Consider the following 24,620-nt stretch of genomic DNA (forward strand, 5'->3'; position numbering starts at 1 on the left):
TCATTTCTTGTGGACGTCTTTGACTCAGAATCAAGTTTACTTATGTTTTAAAAAGGAACAAATTTAATCAAGTTTCCTTGACAAAAAAGCAAGAGTTCATTCATTACAAAATGTGAGAAGAATTACCTACACTACACATACACTGACAGGTTGGAAATAAAAGGTGAGCCTATAAAGATAAGAGTTAGAAAAAGTACATATATAAATTCACCTGTGAATTATTTGTGAAGAAGGAATAGTTGAATATCAGAGCTATTGCAGTGGAGGTTTGGAGTAACATGACAGCGGTAATTGAATTATTGGTTTCGTGATTGTTAGTTTTGCAAATTGATTGAGTGTCTGTAGTTCTGATTCCTTTTGGCCTTTTTTGAATTCCAGCATTGTTGTCTTTTTGCCTTTTTAATTGTAGTTGGAGATACTTGGAGTGAGAGGTATTTACCTGCAACATAGAGGTAACTAAGGGATAGTTCTGTGACCTTCACAGTATACTAATGCTTGAAACCAGGCTGGAACACATGAGAGCATTCAGTCTGACTAATGGTAATCCTGCTATTTTTGTGATTCGTTCAAAGGGAAAAACATGCATCTGCACTTTGGTACCTAATTTGTAGAGGGATGGCATGCTATTGAGCAGGGGATTGCCAGCCGCTGCAGTTACTTGTAATCACAAGAGATCACATTTCAATCTGTTTGAAGTTTCTGTGACAATTTAGGTGTTACATTTCATCAGTCTCTCTTCAGATAGTCACACAATTTACATTGGCAGATATTTTCAATTGTATCAGCCTTCTTTTAAATAAACCGGTTTGGAATTATAACTTAAAAATGTCCCCTGGACTCTGGTTTCTGACAAATGTTCTTTCTAAGTTGTACAACTGTGCAGCCACTGGGAACTTCTGTGCATGCTCATCGCGTGCTGACGAATTGCTTCTGCTTCAGGAAGTCACTGCTGCACATGGACGTGGAAGGTCTATGCAACAGGGAGAAAAGTTACATGGAATGTTAGCCCTGACCAGCAGTGATGACATGTCACAGTGGGATTGTCAGACCTGAGTAGAATTGTGCTTTATTTCACTCAATCTGGTCACCTGTATACAAAATAATGTTATAACAATAAGATTAATATTGCCTTTAATGAACATTAGGCAAAAGGAATGCAACCAAAGTAGAAAAAAAAGACATCGTTGATAAGACATTGAATCTCAGTCTCTCTCTGCCAGGTGCTTGATGGTTCTGCTGGTGGAAGATCTCAGTCTAATCCCACAGACCTTTTTTTTTTAAATTATATAACCAATATGTTTATAGTATTTTCATAATAGATTGCAATGACTATACCTTTTCATCATACATCTGCATGATCATATGGTATATCAGCCATCACTCAGATAGCACTATTTTCACCTCCTCCATGAGGAAAGTGGTGAGAAGGGCAAATGACTGCACTTTGAAAGATCCCCCACCCTCCTGTTCTCGCTACGTTAGCAATTAAGACCTGGGAGAAAAGGTTCACTGGGGGACCTTCTTGACCTGCTCCCAATTAGGTGATCAGTTAACAATAAAAGCCTCAAACTACCACTGGCAGGCAAGAGAAATGCCCAGCTTTCTGACAGGATCAGCCTGCCAGGCCGTCACAGCTATGGAAATGGAGAGGGGACCATTTTACCCAATCTGATGCAATTAGAGGCAAGGACAATGGGCATGATGGTGGCTTCTGGAAGCAAGCCACACCACACCCGGCCCCCCCAATTCCTGTTGTTGCCTCTGATCCCTATCCTGACAGTGGCCTGTCTCCCCACCACAACACACCCACTTGCATTTTTGTCATTTCAGTCCCTCAAGGCCAACAGCCAGGGCCTCCAGTCCTTTGGTCCCAGAAGCTGCCAATCTAAACCTTTCCCAGAGTTGCATGCTCTAACTGAGATTTAACTGGTATTATTTGGTCTGTGCTGCATGGCAAATTGAGAAAAACTTAGGAGGAGTGCTTATCTGAAGTATACATTTAGAGACATAGAATCATAGAGATGTACAACATGGAAACAGACCCTTTGGTCCAATCTGTCCATGCCGACCAGATATCCCAACCCAATCTATTCCCACCTGCCAGCACCCAGCCTATATCCCTCAAAACCCTTCCTATTCAAATACCCATCCTGAGAAGTGGCAGATGGAGTTTAATTCAGATAAATGCGAGGTGCTGCATTTTGGGAAAGCAAATCTTAGCAGGACTTATACACTTAATGGTAAGGTCCAAGGGAGTGTTGCTGAACAAAGAGACCTTGGAGTGCAGGTTCATAGCCCCTTGAAAATGGAGTCGCAGGTAGATAGGATAGTGAAGAAGGCATTTGGTATGCTTTCCTTTATTGGTCAGAGTATTGAGTACAGGAGTTGGGAGGTTATGTTGCGGCTGTACAGGACATTGGTTAGGCCACTGTTGGAATATTGCCTGCAATTATGGTCTCCTTCCTATCGGAAAGATGTTGTGAAACTTGAAAGGGTTCAGAAAAGATTTACAAGGATGTTGCCAGGGTTGGAGGATCTGAGCTACAGGGAGATGCTGAACAGGCTGGGGCTGTTTTCCCTGGAGCGTCAGATGCTGAGGGGTGACCTTATAGAGGTTTACAAAATTATGAGGGGCATGGATAGGATAAATAGGCAAAATCTTTTCCCTGGGGTTGGGGAGTCCAGAACTAGAGGGCATAGGTTTAGGATGAGAGGGGAAAGATATAAAAGAGACCTAAGGGGCAACCTTTTCTCGCAGAGGGTGGTACATGTATGGAATGAGCTGCGAGAGGATGTGGTGGAGGCTGGTACAATTGCAACATTTAAGAAGCATTTGGAAGGTGTATGAATAGGAAGGGTTTGGAGGGATATGGGCCGGGTTCCAGCAGGTGGGACTAGATTGGGTTGGGGTACCTGGTCAGCATGGATGGATTGGACCGAAGGGTCTGTTTCCATGCTGTACATCTCTGTGACTCTATGACTCTAAGTGTTGCAATTGTATCAGCCTCCACCACTTCCTCTGGCAGTTCATTCCATACACGTTCCACCCTCTTTACAATCAAGTTCAAAAAGCAAGGCTTCAAAATTTACAAGTTTATTTAGATAAATAGCTAATTGATACAGATTTCCAATTTTGAGCATTGGTGTGAATTAATGTTAGCACTCACAGCCCAGTTTCAATTAATAATATCCTGATTTTCAACAGAAACATGGGACCTGACAGTCGAATGGTCTGCCACGCTGCTTCTGACCACAGCACATCCTCAATATCCTCGTGAAAACAGCTGCCATGGCACAAAATTAACGCATTAGCTTAATTCAAGATGATTAATCTGAAAATCGTTTTCTAACATGGCAATCAAGTTCTACAAGGAAATACCGTCTTATGTATTTTCAAATTAGCAAATTGAAGTCTCAGAAAAATGGCAGAAATATTCCTCAGAGTACTAGTGAAAATATCATTTGGTTCTTGGCATCAAAATTATAATGATTTGCCCTATAAAGTATTCATCTTTAGTTGTTATTGAAACGGTTATGTTATAAAATTATCAATTGTCAAAGAATATGGAATGTGGCAAGTTCTTTGTACTACTGAAGGGCCCAGAAGAGTTCAAGAATTTAATTTGTGATGAATCATACCATCATTTTCCACAATTATCCAAGGTAACACAATTTTAGCAAACTATAGCCAGTTTAAAATTCGGCCCATGTAATGATTTGGACTTGTTCATACAAGGCAGTTTTAAGGTTCAGTAATAACATCACAATAATTGTGTATCTGCAGAAATTTCAACGTTGTTCAAAATGGTATTTATAATTTATGGAACAAGGCAACAATTTTAAAATGGTGTCACTAAGAGCTGGGTGAGAATTCATTGTGCCAATGACCAGAACAAAATGGTGGCCAGACATCATATATCAAGGGAACCAGCCAATTTTGTTTGCCAACAGTTTTAATTTGCCTTCAAAAGTATACTGAAAACACACTGTTATATTCTTAGCTGTCTTCAAACTGTTACACGCTGGCTATATTAAGGAGAAGTACAGAGTCCAAAATCATACATTATTTTATTTTTTCCTTTGGCCTTCTGAATGTTTCCAGCCTTGCTTGCATTTATTTCTGATTATAGTATGTGCAGTATTGCTGTTTTTTTATTTGCGCCTAATTTATATCACAGCCAGCCTCCATGCACAGCACTATAATAAAAATCAGGCTTCAGCAGTGATAGACCACTAGTCAGCATTTTCAATACCCTGCTGTGCATGACAGGCAAAAGTGAGCAAACTGTTGGGAATTGGCTTGTGTATCAAATGTGGAAATCCTTTGATATGGTAACTTATCCCTTTATCTTTATGAACCTTTTAAAAAAGGGAAACAGCCTGATTTTCATACTCCGTGAGGACACAACCATATAAAACAGCTTCTACCTTAAAGGCAAAACTGCATTCTGAATCTCTCTTTATTTGAACGTACTACTTGAAGGAATTGTAATGGCTAAGAACTCGCCAAGGTTATTTATTTGAAATGATGCTGCTAGTTAGATATGATTGATTTGTCCCCAATTAAGGGTATTGTATACATCAGATTTGCAGATTTATGTGCAAGGTATCATTGTACTACGGGTACCTGTTTGACAACAGTACCTATGGACAATTGGTTAGGGTTATCCCACTGGTTCTGCCTCACATTCTGCCCATTGAAAAGTATATCCAAAATTCAGCTGAGTTTTAAATTACCAATATAGCTCTCAGTCACTTTAAAAGGTTGCACAAAATTTTAATAACTTCTGGGTTGCCTATTAGATGCCTGTCGACCTGCTAAACACCACTTTATATTGAAATTAGTTACATTGCTAAGGTGTGAAGGCTAAATAATGTGAGGTTACCTCCCATAGCTGATGTCTATATTTCTTGCCTGAATTATCTCCATGTGATAGTCCACAGTACTGTCTCCCTTTAAAATGCCACATATTATAGTTTTCATTTTAATCAGGGCAAGGAATTGTTACAGGGGGGAAGTGAAGACTGCAGATGCTGGAGAGTCAGAGTTGAAAAGTGTGGTGCTGGAAAAGCATAGCAGGTCAGGCAGCATCCGAGGAGCAGGAGAGTCGACTTTTCGGGCACTAGAGTTACAACTGTCCCATGCATCTCCAACTCAACCTCCATCCTGACCTCAATATTATGCATCCCAGGCAACTGTAACCTCATCTGTATACCATATCCCATCTGTCCTTCAGAAACAGGCATGAAGCATCAAGCTTCCAGAAAGCAAGAGTGAAATTTCGGATGGCGCAAGGTTTTTGACTGGTACCAAAAGAACAGTTACTGGCAAAAAGTTAATTTACAAACTATTGGTGGTAAGCTATCGAGTCTATTAAACGCACCCCTTTTGTCTCTTGTACTTATTATACCTCCCTTTATCTTATTAACAGATTATATCTGGCTAATAATGTCTCCTTTTTGCCATGTAAATATTTTAGAGGTCATTCTGTTCTGTTTGTGTTTGCTTGATCTATGCTCTCCATTCCTTATTCTCCTTGTCCTGTTCTAATTTAAATGCTGTTTCCAATTAATATCCTATAATCCTAAAATTGCATCCAAAATGTCAACATGTGCTTTCGCAGTCGATGTTGACTCACCTGTTCAATGATGCCAGCATTTTCTATTTTTGTTACAATTGTTAGTGTTCTTAAACACTGCATCAAAACAAGCTGCATAAAAGCAGAAGTCAAGGTGACGAAGATCACAATGCCAAAGAACACTAAATGCATCAATTGTAAAATCACTGCTCTGAAATAGCAGACTTTGCAAATATTAAAGGGATGCTAGCCAAATAATTGAATTGCAGATCCTGTTCTCAATTTAGCATGAAAACAGTTCACCCATTATTGTCCAGGAAAGATTGACTATCAATACAGATTTTAAAAGTTATAAACTTTGCCTAATGCTGACATTTTTACACATATCAAATATTGTTTTCATTATATCACAACATCATGGCATCAATGTAACTTCAGTCATTTTCATTTCAAATTTTTGGTAGATACATCAAGACAATCAACTTTTTGTCTTGTATTCAGTCAGGTGTGATTGAATTAAATGCTATGAGAACTGTAATTGTGTACTGTCTTGTGAAATTGAAGATAGTGCTAAATGTCTCAGGGATAAAAATTGAAGGTCAGGCCTATTAATCACCCAGGCTGTCTGTGGTTTGGCAAACACAACAGTGTGGCAGCCATTTTTGACCTCAGACCGAGGCTCAATTCAAACACATTTACGCTAATCAACTATCAACAGTATACTGTGCCAGGAAGTGATTCTAATGGTTATCCATTTGTCTTGCCTACTGAAGCAGACTTTTGTTTTAAAAGTCACACAGAGTGTAAGTTCAATAAGGCCCACATTAAAAATGGGAACTAGTTTGGCAGCTAGTTTTATTTCATTTGGTAGTGACAATTGCTATCTCTACCACAAAGCATCTGTCACAAGAATGTCTTTTCAAATTCAAACTCACAAAATAAATTAAATAGATCCGCAGATTTTGTGCTTTGATTTTTTTCTCTTTTAGATAAATAAATATAAAGCTCTTCTCTGAAACACACCTTTACCACGCATACACACAGGAATTTCAATTAGTATGGAGAAAGAGGGGGGAAGGTACAAGGAGCAGATCAATCAACCATAAAGCTCCTCAATGTCATGCCGGGTAGTGTACAGGGTTTGGCAGTTTCACACGGATTTATGTCATAGAAATAATTTTCTTTGTAAGCTTAAAGGAACTTGGTGTGATTATTTTCACTTGAATCTTTAATCTGGACCAAATGATTTTCAGGAAACATCATAAGTTCTTGCAATAAAGCTCTGGTATCAGGAAAAATTGCTGGTATTAGATGAAGGTCAAGGTTATGCATTGTACACAAATACATTCTTTTCTGTAACCTAACACTAACCTGAAAGGACAAGGTCCCCAAGTTTCTTTTTCATTTACTTGAGATGACAGTAATAAAAAATAATGTGATTTAGAAGAGCTTCTCTTTTCTAAAAAAAAATCCAATAATTCAAATCTAATTTTTACATTCTCATAGTTTCAAAAGGTTGCAGGACTACCAAAAATGTGAACAACTGCTGAAATACTCATTCAATATCCTATTTACATTCAAAAGATTTTGAACTCACTTACTTCTGGAGACACAAGGATTTGTTCCCTGACCCTGCAACATGGCTACACTGACAGAAAATGTGATAGGCCAATACTAGAGGCACCTGCAGTGAGGGTCACTAGTTTGGCTCTACACCAGAAAGCTGAGTTCCTAGGCCATCTGGATCAGTCAACACCATAACGTTTACATGGTTTGCATACATACATGGTAAAGGCCACAGCTTTCAGAGTCAGATGTTAATCAACCTGCTGTGGAGTTCCAAGACTTTGTTTCCTTTCAGATATTTAGCATTATTAATATATCTTTGCATTCTAACTCATCCTGTGGATATACAGTAATATTGTTCCATCTGTCTTTATAAATACTGAGCAACATATCATCACGATTTTAAAAAGATTAATGTTTCACGTTATATTTAATATGGTCTTCCCTTATATAAGTTGCTCATTTTGATATGTTTCACTGTGGAGTAGAGGAGAGATGCCTTGTAACAGAAAAAAAGCAAACAGCAAGTCAACAAGAGTATCATTTCACATCAGATGTCAGGATCTGCGAGCAACTGAGGCCATGAAGATGTCAGAATAATGATGTTTTCAGCTGTCTGTCCAAATTCTCCATCAGCGTTCAGATTATGTTGCAAATAAAACAGTAAAATCTACTGGGTAAAAAAAAAATCAGTTTTATATTGTTTATAGAGATGATAACCAGATACAGCCTTTCAACTTCCAGCAATTTTTAAAATATTTTTCATTGATTGAGGATTAAGAGTCATGCCTGCTTGAAATCCATAGGATACAGGTTGGAGTATCTACCTAGACCAGTGATTGAAGAAAGAATGTATGCCTATTTTTTGTTTTCAGGATGTTACAAAGCACTTGAAGGGTATAAATATAGCCTACGTATTGTAGAGTAAACACACAAGGAGAATGTACAAAAGAAAACAGGCTAACATACTGTAGGGAATCTAATCTAATCTAATCCAATCTAAAGTGAGTCAATGATAGGTGAAGAGAAAGTTTTAACAACAGGGTTCATAATGTCAATTATTCTTTTACAGCTTTGTGCTTGACAAGGGGAACCCTAATGATGAAATTGCTTTACTGTTGGATAGGCGAAGAAAATATTTTTGAAAGCTCAATAATCAAGAAAGAATGTCTTTTTGAATTGGAGTTACTGCCAGTGTAATGTTAAATATAGAGGCAATTATTAAAGTTGTGTGAAGCATTTCTGGAATTGCAATATCAAAAAGTGTGCGCTGGAAAAGCACAGCAGGTCAGGTGGCATCCAAGAAGAAGGAGAGTCAACATTTCAGGCATAAGCACTTCATCAGGAATGTTGAGGGGGAAGGGGGCTGAGAGATAAATAGGGGGATAGGAGAAGTCGAGTGGGGGGGAGCTGGGGGGCAAGGTATCACAATTACCTCCCACCTGCATCCACCTACCTTCCCACCTACCTTCTGCCCAGCCCCCAACCCCATTTATTTCTCAGCCCCTTTCCGCCTCTACATTCCTAATGAAAGGTTTATACCGGAAACATTGATTCTCCTGCTCCTCGGATGCTACCTGACCTGCTGTGCTTTTCCAACGCCACACTTTTTGACTCTGATGCTCCAGCATCTGCAGTCCTCACTTTCTCCTAGAATAACAACATGTTGGTCAAAAATGACTACACTAAAACAGTAAATGCAGCCTAATGATTGTAGTTAATTATATCAGTACAATTTTGATACAAATGAGGGCTGTCAATCACAATAACATTTTTGGATTTAATTTCACTTCAAGATAATTAGGGTTCAGATTCCAGATTAATTATATTAATCTACAGAACGTAACCTTTATGTTAGTTAATTTGAGTTGTACTGACATTTTGATGTTACCTAAATAATTTTACATCTGTTGAGAACATCCAGTTCCACCCTATAGTCTCCTGTTGCCTGAAGTAGATTATAGAATTATAGACGCTTACACTATCGAAGAAGGCCATACCACACTTTGCGTTGGAATAGGATTTAGAAAGACCATTTTTACTGAGACCCCACTCCTATTATTTATCCATAATCCTGCTGAACTCCCTTTTACAAGCTTCAAGCAGTTTTTTAGACATTCGTAATACAATAATACTAGTAACTCTTCATGCCAACAAAATGTTTTCTCATCTTCTCACTAGAGCCTTTGCCAATGATTTAACAACTATCACATGGTTATTGATAAAATCATTCGGTAGAACAGCCTTTATTTGCTCAAAACCCCTATTTTAAGCCTCTATTAGATTATGTCTTAGCCTTTCCCCTTGCAAAGACAACAGTGCTAATGTTTGCAAACTCTCCTCACTACAGAAATCCCTCATCAATGGAATCATTCTGATAGACCTCCTCGGCAGCTTTTCTAAGGCTTTGCTGAAATGTGGGGCACGATTTAGATTTTAGATTAGATTTAGATTTTAGATTTAGATTTAGATTACTTACAGTGTGGAAACAGGCCCTTCGGCCCAACAAGTCCACACCGCCCCGCCAAAGCGTAACCCACCCATACCCCTACATCTACCCCTTACCTAACACTACGGGCAATTTAGCATGGCCAATTCACCTGACCTGCACATCTTTGGACTGTGGGAGGAAACCGGAGCACCCGGAGGAAACCCACGCAGACACGGGGAGAACGTGCAAACTCCACACAGTCAGTCGCCTGAGGCGGGAATTGAACCCGGGTCTCCGGCGCTGCGAGGCAGCAGTGCTAACCACTGTGCCACCGTGCCGCCACCGTGCCGCCGACAACGATTGTTGTCCCCAGGTCCCAATCCTGTAACTGGGATGAAATGAAGTTCAAGAACCCATGAATAGGGGGCTCAGAGGGTGCATTTAGAAAATGTATTCAATTAGATCTGTATCTACAGAAGCCTCACCCACTCAGCACAGCAGACTGACTCCATAGACCAGTGGGTCATTCTGAGTATTGGGCGTAGGAGGTATTGAAATATGTAGCTAGGGGCAAGGGTTTTTCCATTCTGGGTTGTTGGCAATAGAAGTAGAAAATAAGAAGGCCTAGAGAATTAGGGGCACCAGACATAACAGGAAAGCAGGCATTGTAAGCAACTTATTAACTTGTTCTGCCACATTTTAAGAATTTGTGAATATAGACATTTACAATATATGTTCTGCACAGAGTAATCCTTCCAAAGTGCATCACTCAGTATTGAAGTTCACTCAACATATTTCTTTCCATTACACTTACGGTGATTCTCATCACTATTGACTCTGTTACAATGGTTTATATCACCTTTATAAATTCTTCAGGCACAAGAACCTGAACAGGGATAATCGGTGAATCCTGGATACAGTTGAATGATGGTGGACTGGGATGAGGAGGAGGGTCACAGAGGCAAGGACCAGACGGGGATCAGAGGCAATGGTGGCAGGTTTGCTTCTCAGTTCTCAGTTTCATGCTCTGGGTCCCTGGATCAAGCACAGAGTGCATCACTAGAGGTAACCTACCCCCACACCGCACCACCCCCCCACCCTCCCGCAACTCTGGCAAGCTGATCAGGGTACGCTGAGCAACTTTCAAGATGCATGGGAGAGACATGTGATTCTCATTTATTTTGTTGGTCACCAGTAAGTTTTGGTGGGCTCTTTCATTATTGGGCTTAATTCATAATACCACTGTGAATGGGCGTGCTGTTAGTCTTAGGCTCCTTCCTACTTCTTACTTAATTGCAAGAGTTTTTTCCCATGAGCTCAGGAGGTGCACATGAGCCTCGAATGAGCTGTTTGCAGCTCTGGAACCACAGTTTATAATTTGTGATCTCGACTCTGGTACAGAGAGCTGAGTTAGAAAGAATTTGTAAAGGTAATATAAACCATTGTAATAGAATCAATAGTGATAGTGCAAGCATCCACTTCGCCCAGAGGTACTGCCAGCTTTACAGACCTGTGCACCCCCACCCTCGCCTTCCCCAGAATCCGGGGTCCTGGAGAAGGCTTGATGCCGGCCAGAACTCAGTTTAATTTTACTTCACCCACCGATGTGATACAGGTCTCCAGCTGGTCCCCTGACCAATGAGTGTGATCCGCCATCGTATACATGAATTTCACCCTCTGCATTTATGGAGAAATAATTAATGGGGTCCCATTGATCAGTGTGCTCATTTTTTACTATTATCTCTTCCTCTCTGAGGGATTCTGTTAACTGTGTAATGTCAGATAATGTTAACTTTGCAAATTCAAACAACCATTCCTATATGACAGCCCACAGTGGCATAGCATTCATTGACAGAAAACATCACAGCTCTATCCAATCCTATTCTCATCTAAGCTATGTGTAAGACACTTGGATTGACATCACTCTCATGACCTGAAAGATGGGACATTGCTATTCTTTCTTGCCTGGATATATTATCCTTAATGGATTTCCACAGATGGTGGAGCTGTTCCGGCAAGCTAATTTCTCATGAACTCATAGCAGAATAAGAGTTGGCTGGATTTAAGGTCCAAGCCCTCCTAAAATCCCACTGGCTGAATTCCTACATTGTAAAGTTGCCATAAAGAATGAACCTAGAGAATTGCAGATCACCTGGCCACCTGCCAACAGCAGATATGTGACTGGAAAAGCCCCTGAGTCCTTCTCAAGGCCCACAGGTTAAACAAATGTAAAAGTCTATCTTTTTGGGTACTGTATGACTATAGTTCATCTAACATTTGGATTATCGAGATGAGAAATTCACTGGCATTTCCTAGCAAAAACAGCAGCCAGCTTCCATCAACATCGTTGGAACTTAATGTGCCTGCATTGAAAGAAAGAACCTTGCCAGTTTTTGCTGGCTGTACTTAACTGCCTAGTCTGTGCAGTGAGATAAAATCTCAATTGTTTAGCTCCTGGTGGCTTCACAGTAGTTGAGTAATTCATTGCTGACCCACTGAGTTCCTGCTAGACGAGTGGGATTGAAACAGAGTTGCAGACAGGACAGAATACAATGTTGGGACACAGGGCAGCGGGGTTGATTGGTGCGCAATCCATCACTAACTCAGCGATCAGTAGAAATCCTGTCAATTTACAGTAAAGCATGATTGTGCACAAATATCAAACATCAAGACTCCAACAATTCAATCCATTTAAAATTCTAACAGAATCAATCTGTTCTTCATTTATAAATAATTTTAGTAAGTTTGCTACTTTTTAAGGTCTTCATTTCAATAATTTTAATCCCTGACCCCAGCTGCGTTGCTGATCCCAATTGGTTTGTCCTTGAGACTCTAGTCATGTTTGGCATTGCTTCATTTCAGAATCACACTGATTACATCAGTTATACATCACACATCGTAGAGTCATAGAGGTGTACAGTTCGGAAATAGACCTTTCAGTCCAACTCTTCCATGCCGAGCAAATATCCTAAATTAATCTTGTCCCATTTGCCAGCATTTAGCCCACCTCCCTCTAAACCCTTCCTATCCATATATCCATTCAGATTCCTCTTAGGTGTTGTAATTTTATCAGCCTCTGTCAATTCTCTTTACAAATAAAAACAAAACTAGTTATTATTTTTATTCCTTACAAATGCCCTGAAGCATTTTTTAAAGTTTCATACCAATTTTTGGCCTTATTCACTTATTAGAGATTCTTGCTCCTGATACGGATGAGGAAAAGGGCTGTGGACAGGATGAGCCAGCTGACCACGGCACCATGGTGCAGAAGGCCATTCAAGATGGGGGAGCAAAAAGACAAGTAGTGGTTATACGGAATTCTATAATTAGGGGGACAGATAATATCCTATGCAAGCCGGATCGGGAGTCTCGCATGGTGTGTTGCCTGCCCGGTGCCAGGGTGCGGGACATCTCTGACCGGCTTGAAAGGATATTGGAGCGGGAGGGGGAGGATCCAGTTGTTGTGGTCCACGTTGGGACTAACAACATAGGCAAAGCTAGGGTGGAGGACCTGTTTGGGGATTATCAAGCACTAGGAAGGAAATTGAAGTACAGGTCCTCAAGGGTCATAATCTCTGGATTACTGCCCGAGCCATGTGCCAATTGGCATAGGGATAAGAAAATTAGGGAAGTAAACATGTAGCTAAGGGATTGGTGTGGGAAAGAGGGATTCCATTTCATGGGGCATTGGCATCAATTTTGGAACTGGGGGATCTGTACCGTTGGGACGGTCTCCACCTGAACCGATCTGGTACCAATGTTCTAGCAAAGAGGATAAATAGGGTGGTCAGTAGGACTTTAAACTTTTGAGTTGGGGGGAAGGGAAAATAAAAGCAACAGGGAGTATGGAGTTAAATGGAAAGATAAGCAGGAGGATAGCATGTATGCAGGTGGATTTAACCTTGAGGCAGATTAGGAATGCAACAAAAAGGAAGGATAACTTAGGACATCTTATGACTTCCAATATCTCTAATGATAAGAATGTTAGCATTAAGGCACTTTACCTGAATGCTCATAGCCTTCGTAACAAAGTAGATGAACTAACGGCACAGATCATCATGAATGATTATGTGGTAGGCATCACAGAGACATGGTTGCAGGGGGTTCAGGACTGGCAGTTAAACATCCAAGGATTTACAACTTATGGAAAAGACAGGGAGGTGGGCAGAGGGGGCAGGGTGGCCTTGTTAGTTAAGAACAAAATTAACGAGGTAAAAACAATGACTGCAGATGCTGGAAACCAGATTCTGGATTAGTGGTGCTGGAATAGCACAGCAGTTCAGGCAGCATCCAAGGTGCTCACCTTCCACTCTACCAACCTTCGCATAAACCAAATTATCCGCCAACATTTCTGCCACCTCCAAGCAAACCCCACCACCAGGGATATATTTCCCTCCCCACCCCTTTCCGCCTTCTGCAAAGACCGTTCTCTCCGTGACTACCTGGTCAGGTCCATACTCCCCTACAACCCACCCTCCCGTCCTGGCACTTTCCCCTGCCACCGCAGGAACTGTAAAACCTGCGCCCACACCTCCTCCCTCACCTCTATCCAAGACCCTAAAGGAGCCTTCCACATCTATCAAAGTTTTACTTGCACATCCACTTGCAGAGCGCTTTAGGGGAACATCTCCGGGACACCCGCACCAATCAACCACACCGCCCCGTGGCCCAATATTTCAACTCCCCCTCCCACTCTGCCGAGGACATGGAGGCCCTGGGCCTCCTTCACAGCCACTCCCTCACCACCAGACGCCTGGAGGAAGAACGCCTCATCTTCCGCCTCGGAACACTTCAACCCCAGGGCATCAATGTGGACTTCAACAGTTTCCTCATTTCCCCTTCCCCCACCTCACCCTAGTTCCAAACTTCCAGCTCAGCACTGTCCCCATGACTTGTCCGGACTTGTCCTACCTGCCTATCTCCTTTTCTACCTATCCACTCCACCCTCTCCTCCCTGACCTATCACCTTCATCCCCTCCCCTACTCACCCATTGTACTCTATGCTACTTTCTCCCCATCCCCACCCTCCTTTAGCTTATCTCTCCACGCTTCAGGCTCACTGCCTTTATTCCTGATGAAGGGCTTTTGCCCGAAACATCGATTTCGAAGCTCCTTGGATGCTGTCTGAACTGCTGTGCTCTTCCAGCACCACTAATCCAAGAACAAAATTAAATCTATGGCACTGAATGACATAGGGTCAGATGATGTGGAGTCTGTGTGGGTGGAATTGAGGAACCACAAAGGCAAAACAACCATAATGGGAGTTATGTACAGACCTCCTAACAGTGGTCAGGACCAGAGGCGCAACATGTACTGGGAAATAGAAAAGGCATGTCAGAAAGGCAAGGTCATGGTGATCACAGGGGGGACTTCAATATGCAGGTGGACTGGGTAAACAATGTTGCCAGTGGATCCATAGAAAGGGAATTCTTGGAATACTTACAGGATGGCTTTTTGGAACAGCTTGTCATGGAACCCACAAGGGAGCAGGCTATTTTGAACCTAGTCCTATGTAATGAACCAGACTTTATAAAAGATCTTAAAGTAAGGGATCATAATATGGTAGAGTTCAGTCTGCAGTTTGAAAGAGAGAAGGCAAATTCGGATGTAATGGTGTTACAGTTAAATAAAGGTAATTACGAGGGCATGAGAAAGGAACTGACGAAAATCGACTGGAAGCAGAGCCTAGCGGGGAAGACAGTAGAACAAAAATGGCAGGAGTTTGTGGGTATAATTGAGGACACTGTACAGAGGTTCATCCCCAAGAAAAGAAAGATTATCCAGGGAGGGATTAGACAGCCATGGCTGACAAAGGAAGTCAGGAAATGTATCAAAGAAAAAGAGAGATCCTATAAAGTGGCCAAAAGCACTGGGTAATCAGAAGATTGGGAAGGCTACAAAAACAAACAGAGGATAACAAAGAGAGAAATAAGGAAGGAGAGGATCAAATATGAAGGTAGGCTAGCCAGTAATATTAGAAATGATAGTAAAAGTTTCTTTCAATACATAAGAAACAAACAACTGGCAAAAGTAGACATTGGGCCACTTCAAACTGATGCTGGAAGCCTGGTGATGGGAGATAAGGAAATAGCTGGAGAACTTAATAAGTACTTTGCGTCAGTCTTCACAGTGGAAGACATGAATAATATCCCAACAATTAAAGGCAGTCAAGGGGCTGAGTTGAGTATGGTTGCCATTACAAAAGAGATAGTGCTAGAAAAGCTAAAAGGTCTTAAAATTGACAAATCTCCTTGCCCCGATGGGCTACATCCTGAGGGAGGTGGCTGAGGAAATAGCGTAGGTGTTGGTTGAGATCTTTCAAAAGTCACTGGAGTCAGGGAAAGTCCTGGATGATTGGAAGACCACTGTTGTAACCCCATTGTTCAAGAAAGGATCAAGACAAAAGATGGAAAATTATAGGCCAGTTAGCCTAACCTCAGTTGTTGGTAAAATTCTAGAATACATCATTAAGGATGAGGTTTCTAAATTCTTGGAAGAGCAGGATCGGATTAGAACAAGTCAACATGGATTTAGTAAGGGGAGGTCATGCCTGACAAACCTGTTAGAATTCTTTGAAGAGGTGACAAGTAGGTTAGACCAGGGAAACCCAGTGGATGTGGTCTATCTAGACTTCCAACAGGCCTTTGATAAGGTGCCACATGGGAGGCTGCTGAGTAAGGTGAGGGCCCATGGAGTTCGAGGTGAGCTACTGGCATGGATTGAGGATTGGCTGTCTGACAGAAGGAAGAGAGTTGGGATAAGAGGTTCTTTTTCAGAATGGCAACCGGTGACAAGCGGTGTCCCATAGGGTTCAGTGTTGGGGCTGCAGCTGTTCACGTTATATATTAATGATCTGGATGAAGGGACTGGGGGCATTCTAGCGAAGTTTGCCGATGATATGAAGATAGGTGGACAGGCAGGTAGTACTGAGGAAGTGGGGAGGCTGGAGAAGGATCTAGACAGTTTAGGAAAGTGGCCCAGGAAATGGCTGATGAAGTTCAATGTGAGCAAATGCGAGGTCTTGCACTTTAGAAAAAAGAATACAAGCATGGTCTATTTTCTAAATGGTGAGAAAATTCATAAAGCCAAAGTACAAAGGGATCTGGGAGTGCTAGTCGAGGATTCTCTAAAGGTAAACATGCAGGTTGAATCCATGATTAAGAAAGCAAATGCAATGTTGTCATTTATCTCAAGAGGGTTGGAATATAAAAGCAGCGATGTGCTACTGAGACTTTATAAAGCTCTGGTTAGGCCCCATTTGGAGTACTGTGTCCAGTTTTGGGCCCCACACCTCAGATGGGACACACTGGCACTGGAGCGTGTCCAGTGGAGATTCACACGTATGATCCCTGGAATGGTAGGCCTAACATATGAGGAATGACTGATAATCCTGGGATTGTATTCATTGGAGTTTAGAAGGTTAAGGGGAGATCTAATAGAAACTTACAAGATAATACATGGCTTGGAAAGGGTGGACGCTAAGAAATTGTTTCCGTTAGGCGAGGAGACTAGGACCCGTGGGCACAGCCTTAAAATGAGAGGGGGTCAATTCAGAACAGAAATGCGGAGACATTTCTTCAGCCAGAGAGTGGTGGGCCTTTGGAATTCATTGCCGCAGAGTGCAGTGGAGGCTGGGACGCTAAGTGTCTTCAAGGCAGAGATTGATAAATTCTTGATGTCACAAGGAATTAAGGGCTACGGGGAGAATGTGGGTAAGTGGAGTTGAAATGCCCATCAGCCATGATTAAATGGAGGAGTGGACTCGATGGGCCGAATGGCCTTACTTCCACTCCTCTGTCTTATGGTCTTATGGTGTTAAACCTGAACTGTTATTCTTGTGTCTCCTGATTTGCCAAATTTGCTTCCAACAAGCTGTTTCTTTTATGCAAAACACTTGGTTCCTCCCCAATACTTTGTAATTCTTTTGCAAATCCAACATCCATCCAAGTTTTAATTTCTGTCCAGGATTTGAGAAGATTTTTGGACTCCTGAGTAGGATGCAACAAAGTAATTATTGATAAGACATTATCACTGTCATCACTAGCAGGCAGTCTCTTCCTCTCCATCACAAATATTCCCAATTGTTTGTCGTTATTTCTAAGCACTTAATAATGTAATACTGCTTCATTTTCCAACCAAATACATCCGTGTTATCAGAGCAATTGCCTAATTTTCAATTCCATAAATCTTTTCCTTCAGCCTCAAGTCCCCATCCCTTCAGCCAATGCTGACAATCTCTGATAAATAAAACAACACTTCATTTGCCTGTTTAACTGAGACTATTCCTGGTGATAAAGATTCAAACAAATATAAAATAAAATTCAAAAGATATACTGTTGAGAAAATCTTAACTTCTGAAAGATTTTCATCATGTCCAAATTGTTGGATATCATAAAACAAAGAACTGCAAATGCTGAAGAACTGCATCAGACAACAACAGAAATTGCTGGGGAAACTCACCAGGTCTGGCAGCATCTGTGCAGAAGAGAAAATAATGTTAATGTTTGAAGTCCACTGACTCCTCTTCAGAGTTCTATCCAATAACTATGACGTCCAGCCAGAGGATCACACTTGATCCCTGTGGATAGTTGAGTGGTATAGGATGAAGATCATGGGGACAGAATCATCTGGAAGGAAAGCTGCAGGTTGGATGCAAAGCTATTGACTTTCAGTGATACCCATTTCTCAATACTGAGTCATGTGACTGGCTACCAGGTGCCAGTCAATGAGGGTCATCCACCCTCCCCCCAACCGTACAGAGATTGTAAATAAACCCAACAGGGATTTGCTAGTCAGTCACTCTTCAAGAGACCTAGGAGACTCCTTGAAATCCATTTTGTCTGAGAATCACTGAATTCTGGTGGAGGCAGGACTGATTAGTTTCAAACAGTACATTAAGGATTCCTGCGTCAGGCCTTTCCAGTCCCACCACCACCACCCCACCCCCCAGCCACCCACCCCCATCTTAATTGGGAACAGTTTCCCAACATTGTGGATCTAACGCCCCATCTCTCCCCCAATTATTGTGCTCCTTTGGCAGGTCCGATTGTTTCCATTTCAAGTCATTATGACAGAGAAATGCCAGTCCCAGACTCTCTCTCCTCAATCCATTGATCAATCTCTATTGAAAAGGCACCATCTTTACAGCTTTATCAATTAAATCGAAAACATAGGAACAGGAGGAGGCCATTCGGCTTCTTTAGCCTGTTCTGCCATTCAATGGGATCATGGATGATCTGTGGCCTACCTCCATAGGCCTGCCTTTGGGTTAAATACTTCTGCTTCACAACAATGTATCTCCGTCAGACTTAACATTAACAGCTGAACTAGCATCAACTGCCTTTTATAGAAGATAGTTCCAAACCTAAAGCACCCTAAAGAAACAGGTGGATGAGTACGTGTTATTGGATTTTTTTCCCCTTTGTGTGAAGAGATTTCTAAAATCTCTCCTGAATGATCTATCCCTAATTTACAAGCTAGTTAGTTCTGGAAATTGTTCTAGAATCGTTCTAAAATCTCCAACCAGTGGAAATAGTTTATCTTTGTCCACCCTGATTTTCCTGTGATTATTTTGAAGACTTTGATCAGATCATTCATTAACATTCTAAATATGATTATCTTCTACATTGCTGCTTCTACTTCTATTGATTTTTAAAAATATTTTTGTTTAAACAGAGCTTAATCAGAGGATATTGTTTGAAGATATTACAAACACCAATAGCAAGAAGAAACCAAATTAATGTCACTGTATAGTAATTGAGCCTGGATGTTTCAGCTATGTTATTGTTTAACTATGTGGAAGTGATACAATTTAGTTGGACACTGGTGCAGGGTAACCTTTGTAAAACAGGTTCCCGGTTGTAATAGCAGTTCTTACATTTCATGACAAAGCTGAAGGGGCAGTATTTCAGTTATATCAAAGATGCAGATTTTTAAAAGTTCCATTCTCATAAAACCATTTGAAAAATGTATTATTTTCAAAAATACATTGTTTCATAAGTCACACTGAAGTGCACTATTTTATCATTGTGAGAATGGCAACATGTTTTACAACTGGTAAATACATTTTTTAATGAAGCCAGTACCTTCTTAAATGGAAAAAGTGAAGCAGTGACTACATATTCACTTGCACTATGGAAAGCATATTCGAAACAAAACAAGCCATTGATACAAAACAACCCTGTACTTATGTAGCACCATTCACTATTTCAGGACATTCCAAAACAGTTTACAGCCAATACACTTTTGAAATGAAAACTCACTGTTATACAGTAGAAAATTTTAAAAAAACTAAGTTGTGAATAGCAAGATCTTATAAGCAGCAATGTGATAATGATCACATAATCTGTTTCACTGATGTTGATTGAGGAATAGGTTAGGACACCAGGGATTTTCCCTTCTTTATCTGCAGAATAACACCATGAGACATTTTACATCCACCAGAGACGATAAATGGGCCACAGTTTAATTTGTCATCCAACAATGCAGCACCTCTGTATTGCACTGGAGTGTCAGCCTAGATTTATTATATTCATGTCCCTGGAATGAAACCCAAAAACCTAACTTTCTTGAAGGCGAGAGTGCAGCCCACTAAACCACAGTTGCTTTCGAATTGTACAGTTCAGACGTGAGATTTTACACATAGTATTTGTAGGTAACGCTAATTTGTTTTAAGAGTTCCTCCAAGCCCTAATTCTCTGTCCTCCCTCAAGAATCAGTTCCAGTGACAAATGCAATAGTGACATAATTTAATCTATCTTTGCATCAAGCATTTTCTGTAAAATAGAAGTTAGAAACAGGTGGATGAGTACATGTTGGCTTTATTTTTCCCTTCCAGAATGTTCACTGAAATTGGAGGTTCTGCCTTCATTGTTACTGGTTCAAAATCTTGAAATTCCCTCCTAAAGTCAGCATTGTGGATTTACCTGCAGGATGTGGACTGCAACAGTTCAAGAAGGCAGCTGACCACTACTTTCTACTATAACTGGAGAGCAATGCCCAATCCCATAAGTGAATATAGAAAGTATTATTATTTGTTTCAATGTAATTTTTTTGCATGAACCTTAATTACTCTTGGTTGTTAACAATGACATCACAAATAATGTAATTTCATCATTCAATTGTATTCACAAGAGATGAAGTCGCTGTCAGTTTGGCTCAGTAGCACTCACCTGAGTCAGGCCAGGAGGTTCAGCTCTCACTATAAAAACCTGAGAATATTATTGAAAGCTGGTATTCAATGTTATTTTATCAAAATTGTTAATTTTCAAATGAGGGACTTATCTGAGTTTTGTCTGCCTATCCAAATGAGTATAAAATATCACCTGATATTACTTGAAGAAACGTAGGAGGTTATCTTGGTGAATGTTCATTTGTTAAAAGAAATAGATCCATGGATATGGATCTAGACATGGATAGATGCTTTTGGGGGATTGTGTGCTGTGTGAATAGACTGCAATCAATTTAACAATCACAGCCATATTACATCAAAAGCAATGATTTTGATAGGACGTATCTTAATAAGGGGAGACACAACAGAAGTAAGGATTCATTGTTAAACAAACACAAAATGGAAAATAAAAATGGAGTAAGTTGTAAAACTGATCTATCAAAACCTGGTAATTCCCTGCTGGACGGGCTTAACTGCCTCCAAATTATTGTTTAGTGATCCTTTAAACAATGCAGTAAAATATCCAACTCAAAACTGCTTGTTTGAACTAAAAATAAAATTGTGATAAACGTTCAGTTTCACCATTCATTTTAATTTCAATTAGCTGATTATTCATAGATAGTAATGACCATGTACCTTTGTAGCCCAGTTTGATTAGATTCAAGAAACCTCCTCAACTTTAGTCTTAACTGAAAAACCATGAAAAGTTTCAAGCAGTTCATTCTATGTTACAAAGGTAGGGAAGAATCATGCTGAATTTTCTGACGTTTTCTATTTACTCTGCTACTGCCAAGTCCCTCCTGCAACTAAGAATCACAGTTCGTATCACTTGAAGATTTCTGTAGATCAGAATTAGGTCAACACATCTGTTTAATTATTTCAGATGATCTATTTAGGTTTCTGATGCCACCCACTGTCTGCTTCAGGTAAGTGCAACTTGAGGATTTTGAGCATTGGTGTTCCAGCTGAAAGAACCTCCAGCTGTTTTGCAGGAAGTTAGTGAAAGGAATCTAAAAACAGTAAACTCACAAGGAGTTCTGACTTCAAATTTAGATTTACTCCAATCATTTAGACTTATCTGCAGCTTCTGCAAATCTAACTTTCTTTGTAATAGTATCAGCTTGCATAATTTTCTGACTGGCTTTGTTCTTGAATGGGATGTTAAACTTGATTATGTTTTACTCTAGAGCACCAGCGTCTATGAGGAGACTCTATTTCCCACTCCAAGTTTAACTACTAACAATTCATGACCGAAATAATGATCTTACATCAAGTCTAGTACACAATCCTTCCCATACTAAGATTAAACAATGACATACCTAATACAAAGCATGTACTCAGAATCCGAGTTGGGCTGTAATTTAGGTTGCAATGACGCTGGTACTTGTACTAGACTGGGTAAGGTATCACTTGTACATTAGGGTAAAATACTTCACAAAGCAAAACTTACAAATCCATGAAACATGATAGACTCCTAATTAAATGGTTAAGTACCCTGATATTCCAAGCACTATCCATCATCCAACCAGCTTTATCATTTATTAGTTGACATGTTGGGCAAATCATCATCTTGTGATGGGCTAGACTGTTTTAGAGTAAGAGACAGAATATTTATCCTACCAACCAGTAACAATTATGACAATTGTAGACCATTCTCTATCCCTAACTCTAACTGCCTCCCAGCTCTTGATTGGCTGAAAGACTCCATGTCATGACAACTGCAATCTACTGAGAAAGAAAGTGAAAAAATGTAAATCCTTAGGAATTTTTCAGCTGCACTTTAGAAAATTTTACATAAAAGACAAAAGATAATAATGTATACATCATTTGTATCTTGTACATTAAGTATAATTTTACATTCTAGTGTTGGTATCCAATGGAAATCCAAAAGGATTTTCTTTTTTTATAGATATCAACTGGCTGTTGACCTATCACTCACCAACATTTTGTTCTATCACTAGATATACAATAAATAAATGAGTTTGATTCACAAGACTGATAAAATGTAATAAAGAAATTAGACAAGAACAATGCAAAGAACAATAACATTTTTTTAAAAGTTAGGGTGCTCAATGCAATTCTTGGAGAATGTACATGCCTCAACCACTTATGATGAAAGTGTATAAATCATAGCCTCATTGTAGAACACACTAACTGAATAAAGCTGCATAAATTTCTTCAATTTGTTTCACAGTTTTCCTTATTAAACCTTTTCCTTATTACTGGCCAGGCCCTTTTGGTTGCCCTGCAAGGGCTGGCAAAAGCTGTCAACGCTGTATTGATTTGTAATGCAATGTGCTGCATCATGTCATTTTCTTAATCGCACAGCAGTTGAGACACACCTACCAGCCAATCTGTAAGAGTAGCTTTCATTACAATCACCACTACCCGGACCCTCTGCATCTACATTAAATACAACATTTGGAAAACAAAATAGTAACCTGTTAGCAACTGTGTCACAGATTCTGAAAGCCATGAATCAAAAACACAATCTCTTAGAACAGGCCAACTGCAAAACAGATTCATCAAATTCAGTAATCATGTTTCAGTAACAGGATAATAATTAAGAATATGCAACATATATTCCCCAACTACCATATGTGAATCATTTAATTTTTCATAATTTTCTCAAATCTTTTGTTTTGTGTTCACTAATATGCAACAGTAATATATTCACATACAGCCAGTGATTTACACACAGCCTGTTTCAGCCTAACCCAGCATTAAACTTGCCTTCGGAAATCTATAATACAAGTCAGTGATAACACAATTCTCCAGAATAAAGAAAACTCAGAACCTTTGCTAAATGCATTCACATTGCATAAACGGATTCCAGATGACCTGACATTTTAGCATGACCTGAATGACAGACGACACTGAAAGCCTCGCTCTCTCTCTCTTCCTTCACCCAACAATCAGAGCTCCTTCATCACAGCAATGAAAAGACACCCTACCTTGAACGTGTGCTGCTCTCCCATCCTGCACACACTCTCCACTTTCCAATGAACAGTCTCCTCTTGGGGATTCGCTGCAAGATTTTGCAAGCCTGTAGGTCCTTCAGCAGTGACAAAATTTATTTTCTTTCCACTGTAAAAAACCTCAGCAGCTGAGTCTGAATACCTATGGAACACAGCAGTCAGCAGGCCACATCTTCCATACCTTATACATCACTACCACACTCCTCCTAATAAAATGCCCAGAAGCTTCAGGCGTTTCTATAAGCACTATAAACCCACGAGATAGTGCACCATATTTCTTCTTTAGATTCATCTTAGGCTATTTATAACATAATTTTCATTCAATTATCCAATGATCTGTAAAATAAAATATCTGTCCTGCTCCAAAAGTATTAACCCTTGCCTGTTATATTCTGCTCTAAGAATAAACTATTGTGAACTATACAAAACAGTTTTATCATTTTACAAATTCCAGAATATTTTGAGATTCCACATTTTTATTACTGGCCTTGTTTCATAAGGCATGTAGAAATTTATTAGCACATACATAAGTGGAAGGATAGATGAGCATGTGCTCAGAGTCTTGCAGTACTCAGAAGGTTAATTCAAATATTTGCTGTATTTATCTTAATTAGCCTACACAGACTTTATTTAATTTAATTAACAAAAAGCAAACCTGTCAATCATCTCTGAGTTGTTCAAAAAGACCATATGGTGTTTATATATATAAAAAACAATACAATCAGTCACTCTCAAGCTGGCTTAGTGTGTAAGTACCCTGCCTGCTGTGATACAGAGGTATCACAATCTTGATTCTCTCATCTGTTATCAGTCTCAGCAGCCCTTGGAGCATTAAAATCAGCTAAGTCCTTCTTGGTTAAGGAGGAACAATCAGCCAGGGTTCTTGACAATGATCA

General features: G+C 40.1%; 1 protein-coding gene across 2 annotated transcripts in view; it reads right to left on the reverse strand.

The window, feature by feature from the left end:
* dab1a (DAB adaptor protein 1a) overlaps positions 1-23,873 on the reverse strand; it is a 680,143-nt gene extending 656,270 nt beyond the window's left edge. The window contains exon 1 of one of the 2 annotated variants that reach the window (XM_072574204.1): positions 23,701-23,873. The gene's annotated coding sequence lies outside the window, so the exon portion shown is untranslated. Of the gene's footprint in view, positions 1-23,543; positions 23,569-23,700 lie in introns of those variants that run through there. The other variant, XM_072574205.1, reaches the window with a different exon arrangement.
* Between the last annotated feature and the right edge of the window lie 747 nt (positions 23,874-24,620).

The sequence above is a fragment of the Chiloscyllium punctatum genome, chromosome 7 (assembly GCF_047496795.1).
Source record: "Chiloscyllium punctatum isolate Juve2018m chromosome 7, sChiPun1.3, whole genome shotgun sequence".
Classification (NCBI taxonomy): domain Eukaryota; kingdom Metazoa; phylum Chordata; class Chondrichthyes; order Orectolobiformes; family Hemiscylliidae; genus Chiloscyllium; species Chiloscyllium punctatum.